Source organism: Elephas maximus, chromosome 6 (assembly GCF_024166365.1).
Source record: "Elephas maximus indicus isolate mEleMax1 chromosome 6, mEleMax1 primary haplotype, whole genome shotgun sequence".
In the NCBI taxonomy this organism is placed as follows: domain Eukaryota; kingdom Metazoa; phylum Chordata; class Mammalia; order Proboscidea; family Elephantidae; genus Elephas; species Elephas maximus.
The window spans coordinates 61,176,153-61,183,380 of record NC_064824.1 but is presented as its reverse complement, the minus strand read 5'-3'; the positions used below and the strand labels follow the sequence as shown (position 1 = coordinate 61,183,380).

Genomic DNA, 7,228 nt, shown 5'->3' with positions numbered 1-7,228 from the left:
TTTTCAAGAGCTGATTTTAGTAATAAGTACATGGCTTTACCTGGTTTGTAGTAGGATTGTAGATCCTCAGTCATAATGGCATTAGTGTTCACTCAGTGATCCAAACTACTTGCTAATATAAGACTTTTTTCTATACCATCCCTGAGAGAAATCCATCCCATCTTTTCATGAACATTTTAGTGAAAGGATAATGTGTTTTGAGAGGTAATCTTGCATTATCTCGAATTCTTGTAAGTTTCTCTTCTCTAACGGAAATCTGCCCCCTGGTTACATACACCCTTAATTTTTAGTCTTTCTTCTAGCACAATATAAGAAAAAGTTTGTCCCTTCATTTACAAAATAGCCCTTCTCACCTCTTAGCTATACATTTTCAGTATTTTCTAATGTCCCTGAAACTCAAAGTTAAAAACGTTAACAAGTTCAACAATATTAAAAAGAATCTGAAGTCGTAAAGGAGAATGAAGCCCAGAACTAATGCCCAGCTCTTCAAAATGATGCTGGCAACATGTCCATGCAGTCGATAAAGTCATCAGATAAGAATTTGCAGTATTTTTAAAACAATACATATTGCTGACTATATACATCACTATCAAAAAATGATATTTATTGAGAACTTTTTGGGAAAATGACACTATTAACTAAAGACATAATGTTTGTAACCACTTGTTTCCATGTGGAAGCCTCTTCTTGCAGAGAACCCTTAAATACGTTTGCATTAATATCATATTCATTTGTCTAAAAATTTAATAAGAAATCTGAACTCCTCTTGAAAAGACACAGTCTCATGTTTGAAAAGTTTTTCTTTTGTTTTCTTTCTAAATCAGACTAACATAGTATACTTGACTGCGTGTTTTCCTGCAGGCAGTAGTCTATACAATGGAGTGATTATGGACTCAAAATATTCTCCTTTAGAATTACTATGATAAAATCTTTAGTCATAAAACAATAGACAGAAGTAGCTAGACAAATTTAGAAAAGATTAGAAAATTTCTAGGTAGTGGATACAGAAGGTATCTACTCTAATTCTTTGACCTACATGATTTACTACAGGCTGATTATACTTTTAAGCTGCAAATCATTATTTGCATTTAGAAACCCAGTATCATCTGAAATGGGTAAAATTTAAAACCTTCAAAGTGCACCAAACCCTAGTGATTTTCAAAAAGCATTTGAAAGGCTAATTATGAGTAACAATCTACTGATACAGCTAATCCACATTATAGTGCCACTAAAAAAAAAAAAAAAAATTTTTTTAAACTATATAAAATCTCCATAATTATGTAACGAAACACGCATATGTGTTTTTCAATCTCTTCTCTCTCTAAATCTCTTTGAATAGTTTCTAGCTAGTGGTAAAATTTATAAATGTTCTTATAGAATTTATAAATGTGACTATACAACTACTTGTAGGCTCTCTGGCCCTTAGTCAACCCAATCCAAACCAAATCCACTGCTGCTGAGTTGATTCCGACTCATAAAACCAAAAACCAAATCCATTGCTGTCGAGTCGAGTCTGACTCCCAGGGATCCTATAGAACAGAGTAGAGCTGCCCCATAGAGTTTCCAAGAAGCGCCTGGTGGATTTGAACTGCCAACCTTTTGGTTAGCAGCTGTAACACTTAACCACTATGCCACCCTATACCTTTAGTTGTGGCATATCCTGAACAGGCACACTGCTACACACAGGAAAAGTGAGGGGCACTGTAACAAAGGTGGTAGAAAATGAGTTCATCCTTTAAATAATATTTAAAATATGATCAGGAACACAGACTATATACATAAGAAAATGACTAAAGACTGTGGAAGAAAGTATGAACAGTGTACATACATTCAAAAAATACATAAATGATGAGGGAAAACAAATGAGTGCTTAGAATCAGGAAAAAATATTCTTGAAATGATCCCTGAAGGGACTGAGTTTTAAACAAAGTAAATGGGCAAAAAGATAAAATATGCATGTTGTGTGTGTGTGTATAGAGATACAGAGTTGGAGATAAGAGGAAAATATCTAGAAGTGATAGTGAGTATGGCACAAATGACTTTGAAAATACTGAAGAAAAGGTTTAAGAGTGATAAAACAGTTGAATTTTATAGAGGAGGATAGCACATTCTAGTTAGGATGAACTATATGAAATGGCTGATATTTGGTCACTTTGACCTACGGACACAGTCATTTCATATACTTTATACTAAATTTCCTTATTTGGGCTATAAGGACCTCCTGTATCCGGAAAGCAGATTCCTGGACCCCAATGCAAAACTACTGAATAGGAATGTCACAGGTAATTGCATCTAAATTAAACTCTTCAGGTGATTTTTATTTACACTAAGATGTAACAATCATAATTCTGCCACAGTCATTGGCTGAAGGAGTAGTCCTAGGAGTTCCCTTTGTACTTGATGCCATAAGCCTGAGCACGTGGCTAACTGGGCTAAGTGGATTTCTAACCCCAAGTGGCCAAATCATGAGCTGGCTAGCCGCCTGTGATTCAACCTGGAATGTAAATTCTGCCCAGACATATAAAGTGGTGATCAGCAGGCCCACTCATTTTCTCTTTCTTAAAAATCTGAGCCAGAAATATAGGAAAAGTCTTAATCTGTTAGATTAAGACAGGGATACAAAAGTCATATACAGGGATATAAAAGTCATACTTTCAGAGGAGCATTAAAGTAAGGACCAATGAATTTCTACTTCTGAGGAACACTTGTGAAGTTCTCCTGGAATCACCAGAACTGCCATCCAAGTAAAGGTATATTTGGACCTGAAGACATTTCTGTCTGCCTAAAGCGTGACCGTGCTCGTTTTGACAGCACATATACTAAAATGGGAATGATACAGAGGAGATTAGCATGGTCCCTGCGCAAGGATGACATGCAAATTCGTGAAGCATTCCATATATTAGGAAAGCCTAGTGGGATAGTGGTTAAGAGCTATGGCTGCTAACCAAAAGGTCGGCAGTTTGAATCTACCAGGTAGTCCTTGGAAACCCTATGGGGCAGTTCTACCCTGTCCTTTAGGGTCACTATGAGTCAGAATTGACTCTATGGCAACAGGTTAAAGCCTGACAATATTGTGGAACTTCTTGCTCTGTGTGTGGGTATGTGTGATTGTGTGTGTACCCTTAAAACAAATTTTAATTTATAGAAATGACCTGAATGAGCTTTGTTTAGTTCAACTAGAAGAACTATCACACACAGATTTAAAGTCAAGACAGGGATTATAAAGAATAGTGAAATACTTTAATTTTAGAATTAGATGGAAGAGAAGCTAAAATACTTGTTATCTATTTAGCCATGAGTGAGTTTGATATACCTTCTGTAACAGAGCTAAATAATATTAGCTTTCATCCTTTTTCCTCCCAACTGTCAACCCAAAATGTCTAGAAAGATATTCTGTCATTTTGCTTGTTAATTTAAAATTAGTCCGCAAAGCCCCAACTCCCCTTGAACTTGGGAGCAAAATCTCCAGTACTGAGGTCAGAATTTTGAGTGGCATTCTTAGCCCATTGCTTTAAATGGTCCGAATCATCACGATTAGGATCCTAGTTTTCCTCATGGCAAGTGCAAGTGTCAAGCAGTGAGTAATAAGCACAGTAGTGACAGTGTCTGTTTACAGGATGCACTGATAATGTACTAGCAGGTTTGACTGAAAAAACAAACATGCATGCACAGATTTCTTGAGAACTAAGATGTTTAACTTATTTTATTTCATGGCCGTTAAAGACCAAAATTCCTTTGTATTTTTCTCACATGGCACCCTAGTTTAATTTTCATGAGCTAGTTTTTTAATGTTTTAGTCCATATTGACTCGGTGGCAATGGTTTTTTTTTTTTTTTCAAGTCCATAATCCTACTTCATGTGATAGTGTCTAGGTTTCCTGCGTGTTCCAAGAGTCTGATATCTTCTGTAAGAAACTTTAACTTTTGGGGTTTTTTAATGGTGATATTCTGCTATTTGTGAGTTTTCAAACCTTCAGAGGGATAAACATCTATGACCATTTAGAAAATCTTATAAAAAGTCAGTTTCTTTTCTCTATATCTCAGCCATCACCACTCTAGTCTGAACCTATCTCTTGACAGCTGGAACCTTTAAATAGTCTCCCTGCATCCCATTTTGACCACCATAATTCATTTTTCATACAACAGCCAGATTGAATCTTTTTAAAATCATAAATTTGACTTTGTCGCATACACACACACACACACACACAACACTGCTTAAATCTATTTAATGACTATCTAGAACTTTGAGAATAAAATCTAAATTTCTCTCTGTGAATCCATCTTTAACTTTATCTCATACAATTCAACCCATGCCCACTGTGCTCCAGCTTTTTCTCAGCTCCAGGACATTACACTGATTACTTCATACTTGTCCTGGAATAGCCATAACTTGGCCGTCCTTGTGGTCTTGGTCTAATGTCACCTCTCCAGAGAGAGTTTATCTCAACAACCCATTTAAGGTAATTTTCCCCAGCTACTATTTTTTTTACTCTCTATTTCACCAGTTTGTTTTCTTCCTAAGACTTAACTAACTTTGTTATACTTCTTCTGGCCCAGGTTTCAGATGCAACCTTTTTGTGTAATCATGAAGGCCTGGGTAGCAAGTCTGGTTTAACTCAGTATACGCAATGAGAGTCAAAACCACTTTATGCAGAATATATCCTTTTCCTTGCTTTCTTCAGAAGGGTGGTGGGCCTGCTAGGCTCCTTGTGCACATACACTGCAGCATAGTTCTGAGGAGAATTCTTAAGCGTCAAATTTGAAAATCTAAACCTACCTAAGAAAATCAGTGCTATACCTTCATTCCAAAAGGCCATTCGTATTCCTTAAACTGATATTACCAAGTAGAAGTGAATCTGGAGGAAATATTCAGACAAATATGTAAAGATATATGAATACAGGGTTCATTTCATGGGGGTGCTTAAAGATCCATCTATAGTGATTAGTTAAATTATGTGACATCTGTCCAAAGGAATACAGCACGGTCCTTTAAATGGGTGATGTAGCTATATTCATGGACATGGAAAAAATCTTTACAAAATGTTTTTTGAGGGAAAAAGAGGAGGAAACTTTCATTTACATTGTGTATTTGTTTTATATATATATTATATAAAACAAATACTATATAGTAACCCTGGTGGTGTAGTGGTTAAGAGCTACTGCTGCTAACAAAAAGATCGGCAGTTTGAATCCACCAGGCACTCCTTGGAAACTCTATGGAGTTGGAAACGCTATGAGTTGGAATCAACTCAACGGCACCGAGTTAGGTTATAGGTAGGTAGGTAGATAGATAGATAAGGCTATTTTTAAGCCACAAGCTGTTATGAATATTAAACAAATTTCTGTCTGTGATTGTCTTCAGAGTGTGGAATTTCAGGGATTCTTACCATTTTATATTTATTTGTTTTTTCCAAGTATTCATTTTTGTGGTAAGTAGGAAAAAAAAAGAAACAAAAAAATTGTAGCAGGAAAAAATACTATTACAAGCTATAAGACAAAATAAGGAAGTGTTTAAATGAGGGAAAGGAATGAAAAATTACTCAGCCATACAATGATTACAACTATGCCACAATGGCATAAGGAGAAAAGACTTGAGGGAATTGCACAAAAGTGATATTGTGTTAGAGTTGGTAGAATTAGTAATGCTATGTTACTTATATAACTGAAAATATTTAAAAGATTAATCAGCTTGTAGATATTGATCACTTGGTAGAGTTTGGCAATTCATCAAATATTGTGTATGTATGTGTTATGTGTAAAAAAAAAATATATGTGTGTAAATATGTGCGTGTATACAGACAGCAATAGAGAGAGAGAGAGACTATCATCCCTGGATGGTGCAAATGGTTAACGTACTTGGCTGCTAACTGAAAGGCTGGAAGTTTGAGTCCACCCAGAGAGATCTCAGAAGAAAGATCTGATGATCTACTTCTGAAAAATCAGCCATCAAACGCCCTATGGAGCACAGATCTATTCTGACACACATAGGGCCACCATGAATCATAACTGACTTAATGGCAACTGGTTGGCATATATATATATACATATATTATTTATATACGTATATATACACATATGTATATACATGCACGCACACACACAGATTGTCATACACACACACACACACACACACACAGAGATATTACTATGAAATCGAATGTAGTAAAGCTACAGTATTCAAAATCTGTAGAGTAGAACCGGCCCACAAGGTTTCCAAGGAGCGGATGGTGGACTCGAACTGTTGACATTTTGGTTAGCAGCCGAGCTCTTAACCACTGTGCCACCAGGGCTCCGTATGTATATGCATTACTGTGAAATAGAGTGTGGTAAACTTGCAATATTCAAAATTTATAGAGAAGTAAAGTTAGTTCTGAATTCTACTCTAGTGTATTTGCACATAGATAGAGTTATATCTGGAGGACCACTTCGTACCCTATAGACTGAAGAATTTTTGAATATAGACTTCAAAGTATATCGTTGCTTCAGTTCGTACTACATTGGCAGAAGCACTTCTTCTCCTACTTGGCTTACCACTTTGAACTATGTTAGTTAACTAATCTAGTCACCTTGTGGGATCTAATGGGGGCATATATGCCACAGATAATTCTTGGAACTTTTATAGGAACTTTGATCTTGTACTCTCTTTTTCAGTAACTAAAAGAACATCTAAGAATGAATCTAGTGGAAAAGTTTCTATATAAAACAACCCTAACAAAAGATATTCAAGGTGGCTAATCATGTTTGTCTTTACCGCTGGCCTTAATATCATAGCAATTCCAAGTTTTGTCTTTTTTGCTGGTTGCCATTGAGTTGATTCTGACCCATGGTGACATATCTGCTAGTTCATCATTATTTTTTGCATCTTTGAAAGATACGTACACTTACACGTAGTCATCACTAATATAACAGCGATACTGAGGTTGGTATAAATGATTCATATTAATTTAAAAATACTGGGTGGGCGTATAAAGGTGTTAAGTTCAATTTTTTGAGGAGGGACTAAAACTCAGATATGACTTGATTGCCATATAAATTGGTGAACATTTCCCTTCATTGATTGTAAAATAAACAAAGCTTTAGACAAAGCATGACCAAAAAGGCACACATTATTTTTATGAATCTTTTTAAAAAGGCATCATATTTCACACAATAACTAATTTTTCATTAACTTTTTCCATTTTTCCTACATCTTGAGCCCTGTTACTGCTTAGTTTATATAGCATCAT

General features: G+C 35.6%; 1 non-coding gene across 1 annotated transcript; it reads left to right on the top strand.

Annotated features, from left to right (window-relative positions):
• Nucleotides 1-2,795: 2,795 nt before the first annotated feature.
• LOC126078615 (U6 spliceosomal RNA) lies at nucleotides 2,796-2,902 on the top strand. The gene has a single exon (XR_007518100.1). It is a non-coding gene; the product is annotated as a U6 spliceosomal RNA (small nuclear RNA).
• Nucleotides 2,903-7,228: the final 4,326 nt, after the last annotated feature.